Source organism: Sus scrofa, chromosome 6 (assembly GCF_054392235.1).
Source record: "Sus scrofa isolate SSC_HxYL_T2T_F1_AM1 chromosome 6, Sscrofa_HxYL_maternal_Yorkshire_Landrace_v2.0, whole genome shotgun sequence".
Lineage (NCBI taxonomy): Eukaryota > Metazoa > Chordata > Mammalia > Artiodactyla > Suidae > Sus > Sus scrofa.
Window position 1 is genome coordinate 173,760,091 of NC_139388.1, and position 27,750 is coordinate 173,787,840.

General features: G+C 49.4%; 1 protein-coding gene and 1 pseudogene across 8 annotated transcripts in view; both read left to right on the forward strand.

Annotated features, from left to right (window-relative positions):
• HIVEP3 (HIVEP zinc finger 3) overlaps positions 1–27,750 on the forward strand; it is a 494,489-nt gene that overhangs the window by 176,281 nt on the left and 290,458 nt on the right. The gene's annotated exons all lie outside the window — the stretch shown is intronic.
• On the forward strand, positions 3,988–4,717 carry LOC146403044 (protein FAM136A pseudogene; annotated as a pseudogene).

A 27,750-nucleotide genomic window follows, 5' to 3' on the forward strand; every position in this document is an offset into this window, starting at 1 on the left:
GCCGCATATTTCAAGCCTTTTGGGCACAGGGCTCTACCTCTCTGGTCTTCCGTGTCCTCGTTTAGAAATTGCAAAGGGTGTCCTTTGGTGGCTTTGGGGCTGTTCTCGGACTCTGAAGCCAGTAAGATGGGAAGTGGCGTGGAGTGATGTCTAGTGAGACGGCAGGGGAGGCCCTGGGACTTCTGCCAGCAGAGGACTCTGGGCACAGGCTAATATGTGCCGCCGCCGGTTTTCACGCCTAGACTCGAAGAGCTCGGCTTCACCCTTAAAATGGAACATTCCATCCGAGTCCGTCCAGAATCCCCGGTGATAACAGAGGCCACACCGCTGATGGCGTTCGTCTCCTCGGTTCCTCTGCGCCCTCGAGGCGTCGGCTTCCCCCCTGCGCTGCGCTGCGCGGGTCCTTCAGTCTGCAGGGAGCGTGACCCTGGTGGGGTCTGGGGCTCCTCTTTTTTTCTCTTTGGCCCCAGAGAGTCCCTGCCCGTCTCACTCTCATCATCTGGGATGCCTGGCGTCTTCCCTCCGCTCTGGCGATGAGGACGTGGGGAGGGGACGGAGTGTGTCATGGGCATCCCATTGTCCCGTGTGGCACAAAATCACTATGAATTTCACAGTGGGACCGTGTGTGAGAGGCTGTGGGGGCAGAGCTAGAGCCGGCAGCCGTTTCCTTTGGGGGGAAGAAGGTTCAACCCGAATCGAAGCCTTTCCTCTTTCACTTTACGAGGCTGAATCGCCTTTGCTTTTCGTTACTCTCTTGCTTATGCCTCAGCGCTTCCTCTGTTTGGTTGGTTGGTTGGTTGCCTTAAATGACACATCTTGTTTAGCATCCTTGGCTGCGTTTAGGGCAGCAGGGCAACAGAGGAGTGGCTTCCAAAACTGGGGTTCTCTTCCTTTCCTGGAGCTTTTTATTTTAAGTGGGAGCACGGCGCTCGCTCAGCCTTGGGGAGACATGGACCCATTCACGTGCCTTCCATGAACGATGGGGTCTGAGATGTTTGGTTTGTTGAACTTCTGATTTGTCGTCTCTTCCCCATGGCTTTTAAGAGCAGAGACAAAAATTCCCCCCTTACTTCTGACCGTTCCTGTGATGCCCTTTGTCTCCGTCGACTGTTGAGAGAGGAATTTTATTTGGAATATTCATAACAAGTCTATCACTAATTATCACTTTAACAGTGTGTTATGGAGCGTATCCATGCAGTCATCTGGAAAGGCACATATGCCATGAAATTTGGGATTTGCTGGGTACCGCGTGTGCCCACTCTGAGTGTTTCATCAGCTCTTTGCTCCGGGAGGAAGCAGAGGTGCTTTGCAAGGGAGGTTGGAGGATGGACCTGGCAGCTAAATGCCTGCGCCTCCCTTTCTGTCCTCATAGCAACAATTGCCAGGGTGAGTTGCTTTCTAGTGTATAAGAAAAGCCTCTTAACTTTCTCACACCGAAGCCTCCCTCTGGAAAGCGACGCAGATCGGAGCAGAGGCCACCCCGGGTCAACACCCCAAGGGCAGATCGCAGGCGAAGAGGAGCCTGCGGGCTTCAGTGTCTTCCTCGCACTCTGGCAAGAGGGCGGGGGCTCAGATCTCGTCCGGTGAGCAGCCCTCGGAAGCAAAGGCAAAGGAGCGTCGCCCTCTCGGGAGAGGTCAAGAATGCACACGCCACTTTTTCTCCCTCCTTCTGCTCTCTCTTCTCCCGGGAAGGAGAATGAACTCATGCTGGGTTCCTTCTTGAGGGTTCTCGGTGGGCCTGAGCTTTGGGAATGGAGGATTACGGTATCGCAGAGGCACGGGGAGCTCTTTCCACCAAGACCTCCTGATGGAAGTGGGTGAATCAAGCCCCAGGGGCTGCCTGCAAACGAGGCCCAGAGTAATGGAGCGTAATGGAGCCAAGCTCCTGGTTGAAGAGTTCAGTCCTGCTGCAGTAATAAATCAAGAAGCCTTTACGGGAGGCCAGTCATGGGTCAGCGGGGAGCCATCCGCCAAACCTGGCTTTGTGCGACTCCGGGGAGCTTTGTGGGTCCTGCTTTTAACCTGAGTGGGGGATTCAGGCCCAGTCTTTTCTGGATTTCCTTGGAAAGGGCTGAGGGATGTAATTTGGATGGTTGTCGAGGTGAGTCTTATAATGAGCTATTTATAATGAGTTTTTATGGCACTTGGAGCCTGGTGTTGCTAGATGTTACTTCAGAAATAATAACAGTATTATTATTTTTGCCGAGGACTTACTGTATTCCAGGCCCATTATTCATCAAAATCATTAACAAGCAGCATTAATGGAGCGAGCATTTGTGGTAGAGCAAACCCTTAAGCACTTTAGATACTTACCTTCCTAGACATTCCCAGAAGGAGGTTCCCAGAACTGAGGTTCAGCGCATTAGACCAGCTGTTCCGAGTAAGCTGCATGCAGGAAAACGGCGGTTGAGGCTGAATTTTCACAGCAGTGCCTTTCTCCCCCTTTTAAAGCTGCAGGAAAAAGTGCTCTGAGGAACAGCCCCAAGAAAGTGGGGCGAAGGGCAGAAAATAGGCTATTTCCTGGCTCTGTGTAGTCAGAGGGTGATGCCGCCCAGCCTTAGGCTCTGGGGGCTTTGCACCTGTCTGCAGTGCGTTGTAACAACCCCGTGCTGGCTGCTTCCTTGAAGGATGGATTCAATAAACCCTGGATTTCTGGATGTTTGGTTTCTTTGTGTTTGTTTGGGGTCGTGGTGGGATCCTGGAGGAGTGGGTTGGGTGGGATAATTCTGGGTGTGTTGAAAAAGCAAGCCATGGTGAACAGATGCTGCCGCAGCCCTCATCCACAGGCAGGTGGCCGCAGGCGGGCGGGTGGAGGAGGTGGCAGGGTTCGTAGGTGGGAATGCTGGCCGGCTTTGTTCTGGTCCGGCCTGGGTCCGGCCAGGCCACATCCATTAGCTGTGCCAACACCGTGCTAATAGGTGGGTGATTCATCTCCTTCCTGAGTTTTATTACCGGACAGAGACTCTAACGGCCCTTTGATTTAGCAAGTTAATAAAGTAAGCTATCAGGCTCCACTGTTTGACCACTGACTGGATCGCCTGGGGCTTGTTGCTTTCTGATATTGTTTTAGTGTTGAAAAGAGAGAAAGCGGGGGATTTGCAGACTCTGCAGGGGTCCCCCAGCTCCTTCCTGGGCAGCCCTGCCAGCTTGCACCCCTTCAGGGCCAGGTGTTCCCACCTATGCAGGACTGGCAGGCTGGAGTGGCTGAGGATCTGACTGGCTCCGCGGATGTCGTGTCTGGAGGTTGATACCTGAGGATCGGATGGTCTGAGATGTTTGGGAAAGAGGGAGAGGGTTAGATGAGAATGTGGAGGTCTCTACATAGGGCGCTGTGTTAGTCTCCGGTGGCTGCTGGGACAACTAACTGCAGACTAGGTGGCTCAAAGCACAGAGGTATGCCCTCTCACAGTTCTGGAGGCCAGAAGTCTAAGGTCAAGGTGTCAGCTTCTGGTCTAAGCTCTTCCTGGCTTCTGGTGACGGCTGGCAGCGCTTGGCCTTCCTCGTCTTGTAGATACGTCACTCCAGTTGCTGCCTCTGTCCTTACCTGGCCCTGGCCCTGTGCGGCTCTCTGTGTCTTTTCTTCTTAAAGGAGTCTTACTGGATTTGGGACCTGCTCTAATCCAGGATGACTTCATCTGAACCGGTTACGTCCGTAAAGGTCTTCTTCCCAAATAAGGTTCTGGTTGGGTTGGATGTGAATTTGAGGGGGGACGCCATTCAGGGGCTCTTTAGGAACAAGTGACAAAGATGCAGGGACCGAGGTGAATGGATTCATGGAAGGAGGAGTTTAGAGGGCTGAGCTCAGGTTGCACCCTCCAGTTGAACTTCTGGGGGTGACGGAAATGTGCCGTAGTTGTGCCGTCCACGTTGGTGGGCACACTTGAAACAGGGCTAGGGAACTGGATTTTAACGTGTATTTCATTTAAGTCATTTGAATAGTCACATGACCAGTGGCTACCATATCGGACTTGTGCAGAGTCCTTTGCATCCGTGGTGGTTGCCAGGTGTTTACAGTGCTGAGCAAGCTGCCCTGTCGCTCCTTCCCCTCCTGGAAGAGGGTGTCACACAAAGGGCTCTGCTGTAACTGGGTCACGAAGTAAAGCTACACGGTACTCGCGAGTCTATGTGGGCACCACCCGCACTGCAGGGAGCAGCTGGGGGTCGCCATGGCGGAGCTGCAGTAGCTCTGGGTGCAGGGGGCAGTGGACTCCATGGTGAAGAATCTGGAGAGAGAGAACCTCCAGAAGATGCAGGGCTTCATGTTCCGGTGCAGTGCCCACTGTTCTGAGGACAGCCAGACATCCATGCAGCAGGTGCGCCAGTGCTTTGAGTGTTGCCCCCCGCCCCATGCACCTCTGCCTCAAGCCCAGGCCCTGGTCACCAGCAAGTTGGAGGAGTTCCAGGACTGCCTGCTTTGCGCTGCAGTGACAAAGCCAAAGATTCAACAGATGTGGGGAGTAAAGAGCTCCAGGTGAAGCGGCAGCTGGCAGACGGTGTGACCAAGGGTGTGGACGGCCACATGAGCCTCATCCCAGCCATGACCAGGAAGGTGAAGGCGTCCCTCTGGTCCAAGGGGAAGTAGACGTCTGCCGTTGGCCACTGGCGCTGAGGGCGGGGAGCTATGTGAAAAGAGGGATGGGGGCTCTGGGTCTTCTAAGCCAAGTTTATGAATGAAGAAATTACAGATGGAAGCAGGTTTAAGGCACCTGTCACTCGCCCCTGGACACTGGTTCCTTCGTGTTTCAGTCCTAGAAAGTGAAACGGGAAAATGGATCTGAGGCTAAAATTTGGGTCAGGGATCGCACGGGAGAGTTTTGGAGAGCCTCAGTTTCGCGTGGCAAGTGCCTATCCTGGCAGCAGGGACCCGCCCGCATAGCAGAGCCCTCCGACGTATCAGAGTCCCTAGTACACAGATACCAACAGGCTGGCAGCTTCCTCTAGCCTGCCTGGGACCTAGTAGCGTGTGAGGAGAGGTGTTTCTGCTTCTTGCCAGCCAACCTCCTATTTACCAGAAGGATGAACACACACCGAGCCATTTTCCACAAAGTACAATAAAACAAAATCCACAAGGTCACCAATTTAGGAGGGGGCTTCCAGGATTTTATTTTATACACAAGGGTATGAAGTTAGTTTGAGATGTGGCGTTGGGAGCGGTAGTGCGGATGAGAGCTTTGAAAGGGTCCCTGTGAGTACTCGTTTCTGGCCATCGAGATGTAGGCGTGCCTTACTTAAAATGCTCACACGTTGACATCGTTCGGCCTGGAGACCTTGCCGAGATATGAGAGGGGATGTCGGACGGTGTGGGAAGCAGGTGTCCCTTTCACTGGCGGCCACGATGGCCCTGAGGCTGCAGCAGAGGGACGGGACCGTCTTACGGTGACACTCACCCTTGAAGGATCTCAGTTGCGTTCTGTACTAGGATTCGGGAGTGCACAGTGCAAGAGGAACTGTCGTCTGCTTAATTCAGAGAGTTGTGAAGGACTGGATTTGGAAAAATCTGGTTTTCATAAAACAGAATAGAACGAAAGCCTAAATCCAGTTTTGCTTATGTTGCCACTTAAAGAGCAGGGCTCTGTTGAGATGATCCCTTGGCAATGTGAAGGTCAAGGGAGAAAAAGTAAGCGACTCGGGGCTGGCTGTGACTCCTTGGAAGAGAGGAACAGGCCTCATGAGCAAATACCGCTTTTGCCAGGGCCTTTGTTCTTACCCCAGTTCGGGCACCTTATTGTCTTTTTACCAGCTTATTCCTTAAAGTGAAAATATAGCCTTTGTGTTTGCTGTTTTGAGATTGTGATGTATTTTCCTGGTGGTTTGGTTTTAAAAATAAATAAGGTTTAATTGTTTTCTTCCCAAAACAAAAAACCTAAAAACCCCAAAGTAAGCTATGCTACAGCTGATGCAGGGTCCTCTCACCGCCAGTGGTGCCCATTAGTCAGGGTTGGGTCGGCCCCTCCAGGGTAGTCACACACACAGCACCCCCATCGCCTTGCTGCCAGGGTGCCCATGCTCCCCCCGAGATTCTTTAGTTCCGCCCCTGAGAATGCTCCAGTGGGCAATGTAGGGAGAGATACCATGCATGTGCCCACAGGTGGCCCTGCCTTCATCTTCAGAGCTAGAGAAGGCCTCCTGGAGGACTCGGTGCTGAAGCCGAGACCTATTTCTGCTACAGAAAGCCCTGTGTGCAGCCACAAGCGCAAGGGCTCGGATCACAGACCTTCAGAGTCAGGGAAACCTCAGCAGTTATCGGGATGTGGTTGCCAATGTTTGTAAACCACCAGAGCTTCTTCAAAGGAAAAGTCTCTTGGCTCTTTAGATGTAGGAGGCTGCTTTGGGTTGATGGGTGAGGGGAGGAGGAGGCCAGAGACCTTCGTAGGGCACCCCCTTGCCCTCCTCTGTGGATCCTGAACCACAGTGCGAGGAAACCACAGGTTGAACTGCCCCCTCCTCCCCCCCGTGGCTGACCAAGAAGTGGAGGTCCAGAGAGGTAGAGAAACTTAACAAGGGCACACAGCAAGTTGTGTGATGCATGTTGTCGATGGGCAGATTTCTGATCATCCATCCCTGGGCTCCCCAAAACCTTGATACCCTTCTTGAGAGTCGATAATGTAGCCCAATTATCAGCTACTGTGAATAAACTGTGGGACTTCTGCTCTAGGACCAGGTGCCTTTCTGACTTTAATCCCGTCAGGAAATAGCATTTTGTTTGGTTGCTATTTTTATTTTGCAGACTGGCTGAGGTCTGTAGGCGGTCCTAAGTTATGCATGGTTGCCACTCCCAGCTACCATGCATCAAAAGCCCATGACATGCTGGGTACTGGGAAGTCCCCTCCTGTGTCACTTACTCTCCATGGTTCAGGGAGGTTGGTAGATGAGAAAACTGAGGCTGAAAGAAGTGGAGAAAAGATTAAAAGCCCCTGCTCTTTGCAAGAGATATGCCACCTCCCCAGGAAGATGAAGATAAATGTGAAATGCCCTGGATCGAGTAGAAAGAAATTGCTAAAAAAAAAAAAATCAGAGTGCCATTTAAGGGTGAAGATTGGACTGTGTGACTCAGGAGGAAAGGGAGGCCAGACCTGAGGCTGACCACAAGCGGATGCAAGGCAGCCAAACATCCAGCAGGGATGGCTTGGGGTCTGAAAGGGTGGTAAGAAAGCAAGGAGTGAAATGGCAAAATTGTAGAAAAGGAGACTAGTTCTCTGGTTGTCAGGGTGAGAGAGGAGGTGTGGCTCTAAAAGGGCAGCAGGAAGGATCCTGTGGTATCAGAAATGCTCTGTATCCTCATTGTATTGATGACCGCATCTAGAAGTTATAATGTTGCAGTTTCGCAGGATGTCATCACTGGGGGAAATGGTGACAAGGATATGGGATTTCTCCCTGTTATTTCCTAAAGCTCCATGTGAATCTGTAACTATCTCAGCAAGTTTAATTAAAAATGTATAGTTTCCATTGTGGCTCAGCAGGTTAAGTATCCATGAGGATATGGGTTTGACACCTGGCCTCGCTCAGTGGGTTAAGGATCCACTGTTGCTGTGGCTCTGGTGTAGGCCAGCATCTGCAGCTCTGATTCTACCCCTGGTCTGGGAACTTCCATATGCCATGGGTACAGCCCCCAAAGGGGAAAAAAATGTGTATGTAAGGGCCCAGAATCAAGATGGCAGAGTGGTAAGATGTGGAACGCAGCTCTTTCCACTGTACATCAAGAATACATCTGCACATGGAACCGTTTTCACAGAACACCTACTGAACACTAGTGGAAGACCTCAAACAAGGACAAGAAAGATCTCCATGGGTAGGGAGAAAGGAAAAAAAAAAAAAAAGAGGAAGCGGGACGGGGCCCGCCCACCTGGGAGGGAGCTGAAGGAGAGGAGAGTTTCCTGCACCCTGGAAAGCCCCATCATCAGTGGGGAGATCAGCCGAGACAGAAGAGGAGCTTCAGAGGCTCAGAGGAGAGAACAACAACTGGTTTGTGGCAGGCAGGAAACTCTCTACATAGACATTCCATGCGACCACCTTGCATACTCCAGCCTGAGACTCCTCTCTGCTAGTAGGGGTGGGGGTTGGGTGCTGGAACTTGGGGTTTGGTGGACAGGTCCTGGGAAAGAACTGGTGTTGACTGCGTGGTGACAGCCTAAAGGGACTGGAGCATGGTACAGCTGTAATTGAGAGTGTTCGTGGAAGAAGCCCTGGCCTGCCATAGAAACAGAGCACCACTGTTAAGTGCCATGCAAAGGGAGGGGGAGTGCCACCATGGCAGCTTTTTTCCCCATGCACTGGCCCCTGCCTCTGCAGGCTCTAGGAGAAGCTCCTGCCTTGGCAGAACATGAATAGCAGAATGAATAATGCAGAAGAACAAATGAGTGATCTGGAAGATAGAATAATGGAAATCACTCAGTTAGAACAGCAGACAGAAACCTAAACAAACAAAAAAAAATGACATCTATATGAGACCTGTGGGCTAATAGAAAGCATGCCAGTCTATGCATAATAGGGATCTCAGGAAAAGAAAAAGAAGAGGGGATTGGAAATCTATTTGAATAAATTATGGCTGAAAACTTCCCAAATCTAAAGAAGGAAATAGATATCTAGATACAGGAAGCACAGAGGGTCCCAAACAATATAAACTCAAACAGACCTACACCAATACATATAATAAAAATGGCAAAAGTTAAAGATAAAGAGAGGATTCTAAAGGTGGTAAGAGGAAAGCACAGAGTTAATGACAAGGGCGCCCCCATAAGGCTATCTGCTGATTTTGCTGCAGAAGCATTGCAGGCCAGAAGGGAGTGGCAAGATTCAAAGTCCTTTCAGAGAAAACTGTAACCTAGGATACCCAGCAAAATTATCATTTAGAAGAGAAGAAGAGACAAAGAATTTTTCAGACAAGGAAAAACTGAAAGAATACAGAAATACCAAAACTTTCCTAAAGGAAACATTGAAAGGGAGTCTCCAAATAGAAAAGAAGAATTTATAGGAAAACCACAATTAGAAAGGAAATCACTCAAATAAGCCAGTACACAGATTTCTAAAAATTAAAACATTTCTGTGAAAGTGATGATAACCTCAGTGAACAGCAAAAGGGTGAGCATGAAGACGCAAAAGAGGACATCGAAGTCATAAAATGCAGGGGAGGAGAGTACGAAAATGTAGGGTTTTTTCCTAGAATGCGATTGAGCCTACATGACTACCAGTCCAAAGCAAGTAGAAATAGGAAGGATAGCTAATAAGATGTAGCATACTTGAAAAACAGGGCAATACAAATCAAAAATATATGCAGTAGTTTCACAAAATCCAAAACAGATAGAACATAAGTGCAATACAAAAGAAAATCATCAAACCATAAAAGGCAAAACATAAAGAAAGGGACAAAGAAGAAATATAGAATTAATGGAAAAACAAGGGTTAAGGTGGCAATAAATACACACTTATCAATAATTCCCTTAAATATCAGTGGACTAAATACTCCAGTCAAAAGACAGTGACAGTTTGGATAGAAAAAAAATGTGAGATGAGTCTACAATATGCTCTACAAGAGACCTATTTTAGGGCAGAGAACACACATAGATTGAAAGTGAGGGGACAGAAAAAGAGTTCATGTAAACAGAAATAACAAGAAAGTGAAGTTTGCATACTCAAATCAGACAAAATTGACTTTAAAACAAAGGCTATAAAGAAAGATAAAAAGGATATTATATAATGACAAAAGGATCAATAGAGAGAATATTACACTCTTCAACATATGTGCATCCAATATAGGAGCTCCCAAATACATAAAACAAACACTAAGAGATATAAAGGGAGACATTGATAAGAATACAATAATAGTAGGAAGCTTTAACACTCCACTCACATCAATGGGCAAATCTTTTGAGACAAAAAGTTAAAAAGACAACAGAGATCCTAAGTGATGCAATAGAACAGTTAGACTTAAGTGATATCTTCAGGACATTACATCCAAAAAATGCATAATACACATTCTTTTTAAGTGCACATGGAACATTTTCTAGGATTGGCCACATACTGGGGCACAAAATAAGCTTCAACAAATTTAAGAGTGTATAGGAATTATTTCCAACATCTTTTCTGACCACAGTGGCATGAAACTAGAAATCAACCACAGAAAAAGAAATGAGAGTAAAAAACAACTACATGGAGATTGAAAAACATGCTACTAAAAATTAGTGGGTCAACAATGAAATCAAAGAGGAAATTGGAAAATATCCTGAGGCAAATTATAATGAAAACACAACCATACAAAATGTGTGGGATGCAGCAAAAGCAGTTCTTAGAGGGACGTTCATAGTGATAGGCATTTTTTAAGAAACAGGAAAGTGAGTTCCCATTGTGGCATTGTAGGTTCAGAACCTGACATAGTGTCTCTGAAAATATGAGTTTGATCCCTGGCTTCACTCAGAGGGTTAAAGATCCAGCATTGCTTCAGGCTGTAGTGTAGGTCACAGGTGTCACCATTGTTGCTGTGGCTGTGGTGTAGGCTGTCAGCTGCTGCTCCAATTCAACCCCTATTCTGGGAACTTCCTATGCTGCAAGTGGCACTGTAAAAAGAAAAAAGAAAAAAGAAAAATTAACCGGAAAAATCTCAAAGAACCTCACATGCCACCCAAAAGGATTAGAAAAAGAAGAACAAACAAAACCTAAAGTCAGCAGAAGGAAAGAGATAAAGAGCAGAGAAAGAATAAATAAAATAGAGATTAAAAAACAATAGAAAGAATCAAGAAAATCAAGAGTTGATTCTTCGAAAGGGTGAACAAAATTGACAAACTTCTGGCCAGGTGCAACAAGAAGAAACAAGAGAAGACCCAAATAAAAAAAATAAGAAATGAGAGAGGAGAAATCACAAGTGATAATGCAGAAACACAAAAAAAGAATTTTATGAACAATTACAAGCCAATAAATTTGACAACCTAAAAAGAAATGCACAACTTTCTAGAAACATACATCCCACCAAAACTGAATCAAGAAGAAATAGATAATTTGAACAGACCAATCATTAGAAATGAAATAGGATCTGTAATTTAAAAAAACCACAAAACTCAAGTTCCCATCATGGTGCAGTGGAAAGGAATCTGACTAGGAACCGTGAGGTTGTGGGTTCGATCCCTGGCCTCGCTCAGTGGGTTAAGGATCCAATGTTGCTGTGAGCTGTGGTGTAGGTTGCAGATGCAGCTCAGATCTGGCATTGCTGTGGCTCTTGTGTAGGCCGGCGGCTACAGCTCCAATTAGACCCCTAACCTGGAAACCTCCATATGCTGCAGATGCGGCCTGATAAAGACAAAAGACAAAAACAAACAAAACAACAACAACAACAACAAAACTCTTTACAAACAAAAGTCTAGAACCAGACGGCTTCACTGGGGAGTTCTACCAAACATACAAAGAAGAACATTAACCAATCCTTCTCAAACTCTTTCAGAAGATGGAAGAGGAAGGAACACACCTAAAGACATTCCATGAAGCCACCATCACCATGATACCAAAGCCAGACAAAGACACTATTGAAAGAGAAAATTTCAGGCCAATGTCTTTGAATATAGGCACAAAAAAATATCAACAAAATATTAGCAAACCAAATCCAACAACACATAAAAAAGATCACACACCATGACCAAGTTGGATTCATCTCAGGGTCACAAGGGTAGTTCAGCATATGCAAATCAATGAATGTGATCTATCACCTCGACAAAAATAAAGACAAAAATTACATGATCATTTCAATAGATGAAGAAAAAGCATTGGATAAAATTCAACAACCATTCATGATAAAAACTTTTACCAAAGTGGGTATAGAGGGAATATCTCAACATAATAAAAGCTATTTATGACAAACCCACAGCCAACTTAACACTCAATGGTGAAAAGCTGAAAGCTTTACCACTAAAATCTGAAACAAGATAAAAATGCCTGTTCTCACCACTTATATTCAACATAGTATTGAAAATCCTAGCCACAGAAATCTGACAAGAAAAAGAAATAAGATGTTTTGAAACTGGTAGGGAAGAGGTAAAATTGTCATTATATACAATGACATGATACTATATAAAGAAAATCCTAAAGATTCCACATAAAAGCTACTAGGACTGGAGTTCCCGTCGTGGCTCAGTGGTTAGCAAATCTGACTAGGAACCATGAGGTTGAGGGTTTGATTCCTGGCCTTGCTTAGTGGGTTGAGGATCTGGTGTTGCCATGAGCTGTGGTGTAGATTGCAGATGCGGCTCGGATCCTGTGCTGCTGTGGCTCTGGTGTAGGCCGGCAGCTACAGCTCTGATTCAACCCCTAGCCTGGGAACCTCCATATGCCGTGGGAGTGGCCCAAGAAATGGCAAAAAGACAAAAACAAACAAACAAACAAAAAAAACCTATTAGGACTGATAAATTAATTCAGCAAGGTAACAGGATACAAGATTAACATACATAAACTGATTGCATTTCTTTACACTAAGAAAGGGAATGTAAATAAATGGTCCATTTTAAAATCACATCCCCCAAAATACTTAGAAATAAACCTCACTAAAGAGGTGAAAGTCATATGCTGAGAACTACAAAGCATTAATCAAGGAAACTAAAGATAATGCATAGAAATGGAAAGATATCCCATGCTCTTGGATTAGAAGAATTAATATTGTTAAAATGGCCATACTACCCAAACAACGTATTACCCAGTACATTTTTTACAGAAATCCTAAAATTTATATGGAACCATAAAATACCCAGAATTGCCAAAGCAATCCTGAGGAAAAAGAACTAAGAAGGAGGCATAACACCCCCAGACTTCAAATAATACCACAAGCCTACAGTAATCAAAACACCATGCTCCTGGCACAAAAACAGACATATGAATCAATGGAACAGAATAGAGAGTCAGTGGAATCAATGGAACACATCTATGGACAATTAATCTTCAATGAAGGAAGAATATACAGGGGAGAAAAAAATAGTCTTTTCAGCAGATGATGGGAAAATTGGACAGCCCAATCAATTTAGAACATACCCTCACACCATACAAAAACAAAAAACAAAAAACTCAAGATGGCTCAAAGATTTAGGCATTAGACAAGATAAGAGAAAAGAACATAGGCAAAACATTCTTTGATATAAATCACACCAATGTTTTCTTAGGCCGGTCTCCAAGGCAGTAGAAGTAATAGCAAAAATAAACAAATGGAACCTAATCAAACTTACAAGCTTTTGAACCGCAAAGGAAACCATAAACAAAACAAAGAGACCCTACGGTCTGGGAGAAAATATTTGAAAATTATGTGACTGACAAGGGCTTAATTTCCAAAATATATAAACAGCTCATATAATTCAATAACAAAGACAACCCAGTTGAAAAATGGGCAGAAACCCTAGATAGACATTTCGCCAAAGAAGACGTACAAATGGCCAATAGCACATGGAAAGATGCTCAACATCACGGATTATTACTGAAATGCAAAGCAGAACTACACGGAGGTTCCACCTCACACTGGTCAGAATGACCACCATTAAAATTCTACAAATAATAAATGCTGGAGAGGGTGTGGAGAAATGGGTGTCTTCTTAAATTGTTTGCGGTAGTATAAATGGCTGCAGCCACTGTGGAAGACAGTATGGAGCTTCCTCAATAAACTAAAAGTAGCGTTGCCGTATGATCCAGAAACCCTATTCCTGGGCCTGTGCCCAGACAAAACTGTAATTTGAAAAGATATGTGCACCTCTGTGTTCAGAGCAGCACTTCTTACAATATCCAAGACATGGAAACAACCTACATGCCCATCAACAGTTGAATGGATTAAGAAGCTGTGGTACACATATACAATGAAATACTACTCAGCCAGAAAAAAGAATGAAATAATGCCATTTGCGGCAACATGGATGGACCTAGAGGTTATCACACAGAGTAAAATAAGCCAGGCAGTGAAAGACATACCATGTGAGACCACTTGTATGCGGAATCTAAAATGCAACACAAATGAACACATCTATGAACCAAAAACAGACTAACCAGCATAGAGAACAGACGTGTGGTTTCCAAGGGGGAGAGGGATAGGGCAGGGAAGGACTGGGAGTTTGGGATTAGCAGAGGCAAAAACCAAGGTCCTATCGTATGGCGCAGGGAATGACATTCCGTACCCTGTGATTAATTGTCATGGAAAAGAATATGAAGAAGACTATGTATGTAACACTGAGTAGCTGCTGAATAGCAGAGATGAACGCGTCATTATCAATCAACTGCACTTTAAAAAAGAATTGTTTAAGTGTATATAAACCCCGAAAAAGGAAAGCAAGGGGTTCATGGGGTCACCTGCATCAAAGGAGCAGAGCTTCTATGATTTGCATGCCCTGAAAGCGAGCCTGAACGCTGTCTTCTGCAGCAAAAAGGACGTATTCACGTATCTGCACGAGAGACACTGGGCTTAACTTGGGCCCCGCAGACCGAAGGGCCACCCCTGAGTGGAAACTGCCAGGACAGAGGCGGTGCTAGAGACAGTGTGATGGAGGCCAATCAGAATCCCCAGAGGTGGTGGGGTGGATGTCTGGTAAACACTGGTCTGTCAGGCGGCCTGCAAACACTCACTGAGACACCGTGCCAGGGCTGGGGACTTGGGTAAGGAAAAGCGCATGCCTCTCTATAATTCTTATGTGGTAGAATGGCAGACAGGCACGAAGCACGGAACAAGTGAGTGAGCAGGGCATTTCAGATGCTGACCGGTGCTCTGGAGAAGACCGAAGAGCAAAGTGTGACTGAGCCACCGAGGGGCTGCTTTGCTTGGAGTTGGTCAGGGAGGGCTCCTCGGAGGAGGGCGTGTTTTAGGGATACCCTGAACGACAACGAGGAAGCAGTCATGTGGGAAGAACAGGTGGAAAGTCCCTGAGACAGAATAAGCTTGTTGTGTTTGAGGAAAAGGGGCCATTGTGTGTGTGTGTGTGTGTGTGTGTGTGTGTGTGTGTGTGTGTGTGTGTGTGGTGGGGGGTTGGAGGCGTTGACGCGGAGGGAGATGAGACTGGGGAGATTGAAAGGGCCAGATCCTATAGGTTCTTGTGCTTGCTAAGGAGGTGGTACTGGGAAGCCCCTGGAAGTTTCGAAGGCGGGGAGGGATGCGATGGGCCGTGTCGGGGTGGATTGCAGAGGAGCAGGAGTGAGGAGAAGGGAGAGCACAGCCTGCTGCCCCGATGGTCCAGGCGAGAAGGCGGTGGTGTGGTGGGCCGTTGGCAGTGGAAAGGGAGAAGAGGTTGGGTTTGAGGATACTCTGGAAGGAAAGCCATCAGGGATTTCCTGGTAATTGGGTCAGACGGTGTCACTGCTGTGCTCAGAAATCTCCAGCGTCTCCCATGTGCTTCGAGCAAAGTCCAGAGACCTCACCGTGACCAGCACGATCCTGCCTGCTGCTCCAGTCTCACCTCCCAGCCCTTCAACTTCCATCACGGCTTTCTGGCTCCAAGCACATTCCCACCCCAGGACCTTGGCGCTTGCTTTTCTCTCTGCCTGGAATATCGCCTCTGGCCATCCCATCTCAAATAGCATTCGCTATAACTCGTTATTCTCTTACTTTCCTGTATTATTTTTTTCAGGGCATTTGTCACTACCTGACACTATAGAATGTCTTTGCATCTCTCTTCCCCTGGAATGTAAGCAGAAAGAAGGGACCCAAGTCTGTTTTGCAGGTTGCCAAAACAAAGGCCCCACATGGTGCCTGGAACATAGTAGGTGCTCTTTAAATACTTACTAAATAGACGAATCAATGCACGTCCCCACTAGGATTCTAGCCTGCCTTTGGGAAGCAGCCCCGGCCTCGTTGCCTTATGCTGTGAAGACTTGGGGAGCTGTTTCTTCCTCAGTGTTCAGGCCATTCGCACTGTCACTGTCAGCTGCAGCCAGCATTTCCTGAGCCCTCATTGTCGGGGAATGAATGCAGCAGACATTGATGGAAACTGCAAAACTGCAATGTATAGGGCAGGGCCAGCCCGCCAGAGCCCACAGAACAGGGGCTGTGATAGAGCCCCCCGCGGGAGGGCACAGGGAGCTATGCACTCAAAGCAGGCGGGGGGGCTAGCAGTGAAGACGCCCCTGTCTCTGCAGAGACCTGAGCAAAGTGACTTTGGGTCCAGGTAGGACACGGGAGACTCTGATGGTGTCTAAAAAGCTGACGGAGGTCCCCGATGGCTGCTCCCCAGCCCGTTCTCCATGGCTTCAGACTTCTCCAACCCGCCGCGAGGGGGTGGAATGGGGGGTGTTATGTGAGGTCCAGCCATGGGCCCAGAGGGGCAGGGTCAGCTGACCTTCCAGTCTCTTGATCTTTCTTCTTCTTTGGCTGTGCTGGGGATCTTGCCCACACCTCAGACACACAGGAGAGCAGACCCCGCCCTTTGCCGCCGGGAGCAGGGTCCTTTCTGGGGTCAGAGCACTGCTTCCCTCTCCCGCTGTTGCTTCCCGACCCCGGGCTGGTGGTCCCACTGGTTCACGAGCTGGGGGCTCCCACGCTGAGCTCAGAAGCATCTCCTCTTTAGCGGTTTCCTCTGAGGGGTCCTCGGGCCTTGGCCAGCTTGTGCTTAGCCATTGTCCACACGAGCTGGGTGCCACCAGCAAGAGTCATGCGGGGGGAAGGAAGCACCTTTTCATTGTGGCCTCGGGTGAGGTGCTTGTGTCCACAATGATGCTTGAAGCCCACGGTGCTCAGGGGAGCCTCTGGAGCCCCACTCAGCCCTGTCCTGGGCTCCGGAGACCTGCTGCTCGTTGGCAGATACGCGAAAGGCCCGGGAAAGGGCACAGGCTTTGATCCAGTCTCATCTCTACCATTCATGCCTTTGTGCTTTGGTCTAAACTCCTTAGCTGCTCTGAGCATCAGTTCCCTGCCTCTGAGATAGGGATGCTGTCATCCTCTTACTTTAGTTTCTTCCTTTCTTCTTCCCCGAAGCTGCTGGGCCTCAGGTGTAGCTGGTTCGCGGACCAGAGGCCTCAAAAAGCTGACCTGCCATGCGGCGTTGCATTGTTGGGAAGCTGGACTCAGTGACCTCTAAGTTTGCTGCCCGCGGTGGAGCTGTGTATCAGCGTCCAGGACACATGCTGTGGTCAGCCGGGCCATCTGGAGTCCCTGATGGACCCCACTTTGAGAACACTCTTCCGAGCAGTTGCTCCTTTTAACTTTCTAACTTGTTAAATTCACACAGTTTGCACACCAGCTTTTGGGGGCCCTAGTAGCAAAAAGCCCTGGACGTTGTTTCTCATTGCGGAATACGTAGAGGTTCTTTCCCCTGGATTACTGTTCCTGTGCCTTCTCCCACCCCTAAAACGAAGAGCCTCCACTTGGATTTGTCGGATCTGAATCCAGACCAGGGCCCACAGGTTAGGGTCCTTACTTGTTCTGTGTCCAAAGTGACAGGTGCAGAAGCAAAATCTGGGTCCACTGGGACAGCTCAGCCAAGCGTTTCAGCTAGAGGAATACTAGGAATGAAGGGTACAGGCGGCCTTGGTTTGGGAACCAGACAGATCGCAGGGCTTTTTAAATGAATTTTTTATTTTGTATTAGAGTAGAGTTGATTTACAATGCGTTAGTGTCAGGTGTACAGCGAAGTGATTCGGTTACACATGTACATACTGCACTCCTTTTCAGACTCTGCCCATATGGGTTATTCCATGGCATTTAGTAGATTTCTCCGTTCTCTATGGTAGGCCCTAATTATTTTGTATATGGTGGTGTTTGCATGTTAACCCCTAAGTCATCGTATTTTATCCCTCCCATCCCTCTTTCCCCTTCGGTTATATCACATGATATTTGTTTATCTTTCTCTGTCTGACTTAGTATGATAATCTTTAAGTCCATCCATGTTGCTGCAAATGGCATTATTTTATTCTTTTTTATGGGTGAGTAATATTCCACTGTATATATGTACCACACCTTTATCCATTCCTCTGTCCATGGATATTTAGGTTGCTGCCATGTCTTGGCTCTGGTACGTGGTGCTTTGATGAAAATTGAGGTGCATGCGTCTTTTTGAATTATGGTTTTCCATGGATATGTGCTCAGGAGTGGGATTGCTGGATCATATGGTAGTTCTATATTTCATTTTTTTGAGGAACCTCCATAGTGGTTGTACCAGCTTCCACTCCCACCAACAGTGTCAGAGGGTTCCCTTTTCTCTCCACCCTCTCTAGCATTTATTGTTTGTAGACTTTTTGGTGATGGATCCTGACTGGTGTGAGGTGGTACCTCATGGTAGTTTTGATGTGCATTTCTGTAATAATTAGCAATGCTGAGCATCTTTTCATGTGCTTATTGGCCATCTGTATGTCCTCTTTGGAGGAACGTCTGTTTAGATCTTCCGCCCTTTATTTATTTAAGCTGCATGAGCTGTTTGTGTATTTTGGAGGTTTATCCATCAGACAGATCTCAGTTTGAATCCAGGGCCCCGCACTGACTGTGTGGGTGGCGGGGGCGTGGTATGCAGTGTGGTAGGAAATGAAAATGTGAATCAGAGATCTTGGGAAGATTAAATTCGACAGGACTTTTACGTGGTCGGCTCTCTGATGGAACACTAGTAATTGCCTACTGTATGACAGGCACTGTGCTGGAGGCCTCTCAAGGACCCACATCCCAGAGGGCTCTAGGCCAGTGGGCTGCCCCCCTGATGCTGTTGAGTTTTCTGTTTTAGGATGTGCTTTTTACACACACCCTGTGGTTTGGTCGCCGTGAACACCCCGGGCAGTAAGTACAAGGGTGGAGTCAGCTCCATATTGCGGGCGAGGGCGCTGGGTGCTGGAGAGGCGAGGGGCAGCTTGGCCATGGTCCACTCACCAGGCTGTGCCAGGGCCGGGCCAGCAGCTAGTGCGTGACTTCTAGCGGGAGTGCCCTCTTCTGCACCATTGCTCCTCAAAGTCTGATCCTCGGGCCGGCGGCACCAGCAGCACCTGGAAGCAGGGAGGAAAGGCCCGTTTCAGGCCCGGCCCAGGGTCTTGTGCGGGAGAACCGCATTTTGAGGAGATCGCTCCGCGGGTGTGTGCGCGCGGAAATGTCCGAGACCCTCGGCTCTCGACCAGACCCCTCGCCTCCAGCTGAGAATCGAGGGCCGATTTGTCCCCAAGCCAGGATTCCCATGTTTAAGCAAGAGAGTAAACCTCCTGTGGGGACAGCACTGTGCGGAGACTAAACGGCAAGCTCTGGGTGGGGACGGTGCAGACCCAACCCCGGCTCCTCCCCTCGTCGGCTCAGGACCTGTGTGGTCCATTGTGCGATCTCTCCCGGCTTCAGTCTCTGTAACTCCAAGGTGCGCAATCAGAGTCCCCCCCTCCAAATGACTTGTCTGCCTTGCGAGAGGGGGCCATTCAGCGCCAGCATGGCCTGAGGGCTTGCTCAGGGCCAGGCGCTGCTCCCAGGGCTTCCCGGCAGCACAGACTCGTGCTGGCGCTTGGGCAGGCGCCCCCACCATTTCCTCTTATCATTTCCTCATAGGGCTTGAGGAAGAGACTTCACGCTTTTCATGGGGTTTTTTGGAAAGAGGAGAATGGTTATTTCAAGGTGTTTGAAGCGTTGATGACCCCTCGGTTAAATATACCCCTAAACGCAGGGTCTCCCATGACAGTTTTTCCAGCATTTATATAATCACGAAATGGGCATCTGAAAGCCCATGCTCACTGGAGGTTGCGAAATGCTCTGGGAAGCTCGTTTCCAGCCCAAACATTGTATGATTCCCATGTAGTTTATAGACTGGGTAATTTCTAGGGGCATAATCATGTGAGATTATCATGTACTCGAGCTGTCAGAACCCCCAGTGATGACCGCATTCAACGACCTCATTCTGCCGATGAGAAAACTCAGACTCAGAGAGGTCAAGGCACCTGCCTAAGGTCACACAGGTGGTTAAACGGCAGAAACAGAGCTGGAGGTAAGGGCTCCTTATGCTCAGGCGAGTACTTTCCATTATGAATGTAATGGACATCTTCTCATTCATTCATCCAGCAGGTGTTTCTTAAGGGCTTACATTGTGCTGAGTGATGCTTAAAAGCTGGACAGGTAGTGGTGAGCGGCCTGGCAAGGTATCTGTCCTCTGGAGCCTGCATCCTGGTGGGCGAGCAGGGGAATGACCATGAACACGTAAGAAAGCAAGGGGCAAGAGCAAGACAATTTCAGATTTTAATGATGGCACGGGTGATAGAGTGCCCGTAACATGCTCGCAATGGGTTTGGGCAGGAAAACATTAGACGGGACCGTGTTTTCTGAGATGGTGCATTGAGATGATCTGTGAATAAAGACAGGCAGTGAGTCGTGCCGGAGGGGGATAAGAAACTTCCAGGAAGAGCCAACCTGCTCCCATCTCCCAGGTCTTAATCCTGGTACCAACTGTCACAGGCCAGGTTTCCCAGGAAACAGATTCAGAGATGAGATCTGTGTGCAGAAGCCTTCCTGGGAAGTGAGGGGAGCAGGCTTGGGCCGAGGGGAAAGTTAGGCTATGACGCAGTTGCAGTAAGGGTCAATTGTACAGAGTTAATTCCGGAGCTGACATGGGGCTTCAGAGCGGGCGTGCGTGGAGGCCAAGGGGCCAGGCCTTTGTCCCTGTGCTACTGGACTCAGGCTGCCCTTGGGGAGGATGTGCGGTGCCCTTTGGGGATATGCCTTTTGGGTAACACAGCTCCCTTACCTGAAGGCGGTTCCTGGAAAGGGATTCGGTGGTGAGCTGGCAGCCGGGAGAATGACAGGCAGTGCCACAGCCTGTCACTAGGGCACCAAGATTTATTGCTTGCAGGACCATCCCACTGGTGGGAATAAGGACACCTTTCTCTTGATTTATATTCATATCACAATACTGTGAATGTTTAGTGACTTCCAGCTACTGGGCTGGGCACTGCAGGGGCAGGAAGGAATTAGGCACGTTTCCCATCCTGGAGTTTATAAGCCTTTGCAGGGAGAGAGAAAAGCAGACAGACGGTTAAACACGCACCTCCGTAGAGCTCTTCCAGCCAGAGAATTGGACCAAAATACCTTCTCTGTAATAGAGGCTGCCGTCACGCATTCAAAACCATGAGTTGATACTTAGAAAGAATGTCACAGCTGAATGTGGTCATCTTTATTTCATGGGCAAAGGTCATGGGCAGAGGTCATGGGCAGAGGTCACGGGCAGTCCGTAGACCCACTTCATTCGCTTCTTTTGGGCAAAGGAAGAGGGGAAGGGAACGATAAATTGCCTCGGAGCCTGAATACTAACAAAAATCGCAAAGATTGCGTCCTTGGCTCCGTGCCAGTGCTGCATCTCAACGAACCCTTTCAGTTCTCTCAGATTCCTGCACTCCAGGTACCACTGTTATTCCATCTTGCAGATGAGGAAGTTGCGAGTAATTTTTTTGCATCATTTTTTAGAGAACTGGTAACATGAAGGCCCTTTTTTTTTGAAAGAGGCTAATTAACAAAACGAAAATTACGTGGATCCTTCGCATTCCCTTCTGGCCCTCGGTGGATGTACGTGAACGTATTTCACGGTTTCCACCCGTGTGTGTGTATGCGCTGGGTTGCGTTCTGCCCCTTGATAGTCTCATTCTACGGTGGGATGGCATTTTCCCTTTTAATGCGGCCTCTCCACGGATCATTCTGAAAGGCAGTAGGAACAGTGCTTCCTGTGCTCAGGGGTTTCTGTGTTGCCTGCCTGGTGGCCACCGATCTGGGTTTGATATCCAGACTATTTTCAGGACCTGGTTGAGCAGCCGGGTTGGGTGGAGACAGAAGGGGAAGGGCCCTGGAGGTTTCTGACGCCAGTGGGTTGGGCGTCTGAAGGTGGTTTGAGATGAAGAGACACGGTCCGTGTGGTGCTTCCCTTCTGTCATTATCGGCTGGATTTCCACAGTTGTGTATCGGGTCTGGCTCCCGTTTCTTTAGGTAAAAGCAAAGACTGATTTTTCCAGTAGGGATGAGATAGGCATCTAAGTGGGTGTTCTTCCCCTCCATCCGTGGGGTAATGCAGGCCTCACAAAAGTGGATGTGGCATGGCCAGATCGGTCAAGTCAACAGGCCACGTGGGATGGAGAAGGGGTAGCCCCAAGAGGGCCTGCGGGTCCAAGGAAGGGCACCACCGACCCAGCGACAAGTAGGCCCTGCCTTGCGCAAGTGTTGCGTGGCGGTGGCCCCAAATCCAGAGATTTGTAAAATCTTCTGATTGTTAGGAGATTGCCCAGGACACAGGTGCTCAGTAAGTATCATTTTTAAAATTCATTGTTTTGGTCTTTTTTAGGGCCGTACCCCCAGCCTATGGAGGTCCCCAGGCTAGGGGTCGGACCGGAGCTGTAGCTGCCGCCCTACGCCACAGCCACAGCAACCCAGGATCCAAGCCTTGTCTGCGACCTGCACCACAGCTCACAGCAATGCCTGATCCTTAACCCACTGAGCAAGGGCAGGGATTGAACTTGCATCCTCATGGATACGAGTCTGGTTCGTTAACCACTGCGCCACGACGGGAACTCCATCAACAAGTATTGAAGGAGGCCGAGCTGGTACTTCCAGCTCTGAGATCTTGGGCAAGCCACCCATTCGTGGTCAGCTATGATGAGGAAGGCTGTGCAAATTTCCAAAATTTATAACGTCCAGGTAGGCGTCTGACCCCACTGGGACGGGGAGCGCAGTAGGTATGTTTCTGGTCCCGGTTCCTGCCCTGGTTATGCATTAGAATCACCTGGGGAGCAAAAATCTCTCCACCAGCCTGTGCCTTAGACTTCCTACACCCGAATTTCTGAGAGTGAGGTTTGGGGTCTGTATTTTGTTTTCAATCTTCCTGTTTGGCTTCAGAGGCAGCCAAGGTTGAGAGCCACTGCCTTAAAGTATCTCCCAGAAATGCCTTCAGAGCCTGTGGTCTGTTCCTAGGATTCCCCAGGGAAAGCCATTCTTCATCCTTTATGGAAAAGTCACCTTTGAGAAATGGTTGAAAGGCAAAAGTCCATCGAATCAAATCAGGAATATGGCATTTGAATTGGTTCGAGTATGAGTCAGGAGTTCTTCCCAATAAGGAGAGTCAGTCTCTGGTGTGGTTAAGAATCGGCTCTGATAAAGGCAGTTCCTTCCAGAGACTTTTGTGAGCATCTGTGGGTTGCAGGCGTGATGAACAGCAGTGAGGGGCCTTGGGGAGTCCCCCAGGGCAGCAGGGGTGTGGCCCATGCCCTCCTCCTCGACCTGGCCTCCAGAGGACTCTGTGAGCCCCGCAGTGCACCAGCTGCCCTTACCAGAGTCCAGAGCGCACCTGAAGGAAGGAACAGCATTATGCCTTGTGTGCAGGTGGCTGTGAGGTCTGGATGTGGATGGACTTTGCGACGTGGGAGGAGCTGTGTGAACAGGCAGCGAGATCCCAAGGAGGGCCTCGTGCGGAGAGCTTTGAGCTTCTCGTGATCATGCACCTGCATGCACCTGCGCCCTTCCCATCCTCTCTCGCTGGCTTTGCAGCCCTGGGCTTCTGTTTCCTCGGGTCTGAGCCGTCCTGCCAGATGGTTGGGAAGGGCCGGCCCACCTGTTAGTGAGGACTCGCTCTTGACACCTGCTGTCTGGGTGGGGCTGCCCGCCGCCCCCTGCACCTCAGTCAGCAGAGCTGCCGGCGTTGTTTCCGAGACGCAGAAATTGGCTGAGTGATGGTGGTTGAAGAAAGTGTGCGTCTGGATTCCCACTGTGGCTCAGCAGGTTAAGAAACCCACTAGTATCCACGAGGACGCAGGTTCGATCCCTGGCCTCACTCAGTGGGTCGAGGTTGAGTTTGCTATGGCCTGAGCAGGATTTGAGACAAGTGATACTTGTCTCTGAGTATTAAAATAACATATGTTCATTATAATATATTTGAAAAAAGATCCCTGTGTATAAAGAAGGGAGAAAGAAAATCTCCCGCTTTCCGACCACCTGGCCACAGCTCCGGTTAATGCTTTGGCGCATTTCCTTCCGCTGTTTTCTGTGTGTATCCACACGTCTGCTTAGGAATGAGTTTTACTAGATACGTAGTTGCCCACTCCTTTATTTTCCTCTGGGCACATCAGGAACATTTTCCCGTGTCACAGGTATTTTGCGCACTTGATTACCAGTGGCTGCCCGTTTTCCTGTTTGGATCTGTCCATGTTTACCTCGTTATTTCCCCGGTGGTCACTGAAGATGTTATTTTTTTCCATTCTCAATTATAACTAATGATAATACAGGGGGTTCCCATCGTGGCTCAGTGGGTTAGGATCTGGTGTTGCTGTGAGCTCTGGTGTAGGTCACAGACCCGGCTCGGATCCTGCGTTGCTGTGGCTGCGGTGTAGGCCGGCAGCTACAGCTCCGATTCGACCCCTAGCCTGGGAACTTCATACGCCACAGGTGCGGCCCTAAAAAAAGCAGCAGCAGCAGAAGACTGATAATATCAGAGATTAAAGTTACAGCGAACATCCGTCTACATGTTCTTTAGGCCAATCTCTGATTCTTTCATTGGAGTCAATTCCGAGGGGTGTCTTACTGGTTCAGAGGGAAGATAAGGTTTCTGATGTGTGCTGTCAAACAAAAAGACCATAGTTCTCACCCCTGAGCTGGGTTTGGACTCAGGAGCAATTTCCAAGGATGCATGCCCTCCTCTGTCCAATGTAGGCAGTAGCTTGAGCCTGGCAGTGTTTTCTTCGGGGCTGGACGGCTTGTGTACGCGGATGGTGGCGTCCCGGCCTCGTGCCTGGGGCCCTTCTCCCTTTATCTTCTCTGATGCTCAGCCTAATTGTTATATGAGATAAACCACACTGTAATTACATGTTCCCTAAAAGCCCAGGGCACCTCACGCCGGTGCACACGTACTGCAAACCCCAAACAAGGGCTACTACCAACCGAAGACCGTGGGCGCTGCGTGGAAGCCACCACGTCCTCAGGTCCCTCAATTCCCCGTCAGCCTCTCCCTGGGCAGCACACCCTCAGCTCTGCGACGACGACGGTGACCCCCAGGGAGGCAACGGCACGGAAGAGAAACGAGCTTTTGACCACATGTCGATTAATGAATGATAAAATGTGCAGATGGCCCACAGACTCTGGAAGAGAAAGGGGCAGCCTCATTTGTGAGAGAGAGGGTTCACGTAAGTCCTATACAGAGCAAGGGGGTCGCATGGCCCAGCTCAGCAGGGGGCCATGTCCCATCGGACAGGTTTTGGACGGCACAACTTGGGGGGCGTCGTTCCTATTACAGCCCGTCCCTTCCTCAAGGCCGCAGGGAGGTGAGCTGCTGTGGGACCAAGGGGTCTCTGGAGGCCAGGTCAAAAGCAGTGAGATTTAAATAAGTTACTACAAGGAAAGCGTTTAGAACAGGGCCTCGAATCCACGGATCACCAGCACGTGTTGACTTGGATTCTCATCCCTGTGGGTTAAGGTTCCTCAGGGTCGTGGGAAGGACTCGCTCGTCACAAACAACGTCGACCAGGAGTTCCCGTCGTGGCGCAGTGGTTAACGAATCTGACTAGGAACCATGAGGTTTCGGGTTCGATCCCTGGCCTTGTGCAGTGGGTTAACAATCTGGCGTTGCCGTGAGCTGTGGTGTAGGTTGCAGACGCGGCTCGGATCCCGAGTTGCTGTGGCTCTGGCGTAGGCCGGTGGCTACAGCTCCGATTCAACCCTTAGCCTGGGAACCTCCATATGCCTCCGGAGCGGCCCAAGAAATAGCAAAAAGACAAAAAAAAAAAAAAACAACAACAAAAAACAACGTCGACCAGACACAGAAGCTCTTTTCTAGTTGCTGAGATAGTAGGCGGCTTTTAACGGGGGCTTGGGGTGTGTCGGGGTTGTCGATTGACAGGTGGGTTGTGTGCATCATAAAAATGCGGGGACGAGGGTCTAGGCCCCTCCCTTATCGCATCAGCTACGTGATCCTGTCCTCCGCTGAGAAGAGGGCATGACTTTTCCTACTAGACCAGGTTGTGATCAAGTGACAAAGTCCTATAGGTAACAGTTTTTTTTCTTTGTATGGCTGCACCTGCAGCATATGGAAGCTCCTGGGCCTCGGGTCGAATTGGAGCTGCAGCTGTGACCTACGCCACGGCTGCGGCAACATCAGATCCTTAACCCACAGAGCAAGGCCAGGGATCCAACGTGCATCCTCGGAGGCAAGGTCAGGTCCTTAACCTGCTGAGCCGCAGTGGGAACCCCATGAGACGGTGGGTTTTGATAAAGTGGGAAAGCGATCAGTGAAAAGCACTAGAAGTTTCTGTTAGGAGGAGTTGGGACTCGAGAGAGGATTGTCCTTGGGGTCGCGGAGCCTCTCGAGATGGAGCGAGGGTGTGGCGCTCAGAATAAGGGCCTCTGGGCTGGACTTTTGGTGGTTCCTTGAGCTGGTTTCTTCCTGCGGCTCTTCGTTTTCTCGCCTCTGAAATGGGCATCATCACGCTCAAGTGCTCGCCCTGCTGACGCCTGGCGTGAGGGTCAACCAGACGGGTATAACCGTGCCTGGACCCCCGAAAGGGCCTGCACAGTGGGGGGGTTACTAGAGACTACATCTGCCACGAGGGCTCCCAAGCCAGCCTCTTTGCTCCTGCTGCCTACTTTGAAATAGCAAGGAGCCAGACTTGTACGTGCCAAGAGAGAAATAAATGGATTTTTAACATACTTGCTTCCAGGGCTTTGGAATCACTGACGGGGTGTGTGTGCTGGTGTCCTCTCGGAATGACCAGGACCGAGAAACGAGCTGTGTATGTACGTCCCCAGAAGCGGAGACAAAAGCCGCTGTCTCGCGCCCACCTACGTACGACTCCGTGTAATTGGGCTTCTTTGTTGCCTCCCCAAAGGCTGGGAAGGAATGTGCAGCCCCAGCAGAATTCCCCCCCCCGCCCCGCCCCGCCCGAGGTCACCGCTCTGGGGTGGCCGGGCCCCAAGGAGAGTGTGGGATGACGTCGAGGGCAGAGCCGGGAGCAGCCAGGCACCGGCGGGAAGAAGTCGAGGACTGCGCCTGCTCTTCCCAACTGCAGGTTATCAAGAGATGCACAGGAGGGGAAGGGGCGGGAAGGGGGCGCCTGGGCCTTGGGGCCAGCATCCCCGGTGCCGGTCGCACTGGCTGACCTTGGTCAAGTTACTCTAACAAGCCCGGCTTCCCTTTCTTCATCTGGGGGACCGATACCCGCATCTTCAAGTCCTCGCGAGGAGACTGAGGTAGCTGATGAGTGTCTCAGTCTGCTCGAGCTGCCTGAACGAAATCCCGCAGACTGGGTGGCTTAAACAACAGACATTTGTTTTCTCACTGTTCTGGAGGCTGCCAGTCCAAGGTCGAGGGGCTGGTAGGGTCACATGCTGGTGACAACTTTCTTCCTGGTTTGCTCGTTTCCGCTCTTCCTGCCTTGATGATGGAGAGAGAGAGAGAGAGACCTCTCCCTCTTCTGAGAAAGCCACCAGCCTTCCTGGACTAGGGCCTCACCCTTCTGGCCTCATGTAGCCTTAATTACCTCCTAGAGACCCTGTCTTGTGATATGGTCCCATCGGTGCCTAGGATGTTAACACAGGAGTTTTAGGGGGCGCACGTCAGTCCTTCGTCTCGGGGAGAGTGGAGCTGGACAACATCCAAAGGAAGTGAAAATGGCAAAGAGCATGATACGACTGCTTGAACTGGGCGCGCGTCTCCAGCTGCATCCTGCAGACATTAACAGGCGTCTTCCAGGCCCCCAGCAGTGCCCACCAAACGGTGGGAAAATGCTCGGAGTTGATACCTATCAAGGGAGCTCTGTTTTCCAGATAAGATTTTGTGTGATTAAAACAAAAATAAGTGTAGGATATTTTGAGAAACCACACAGCTACCCCCAAATCTGAAGACT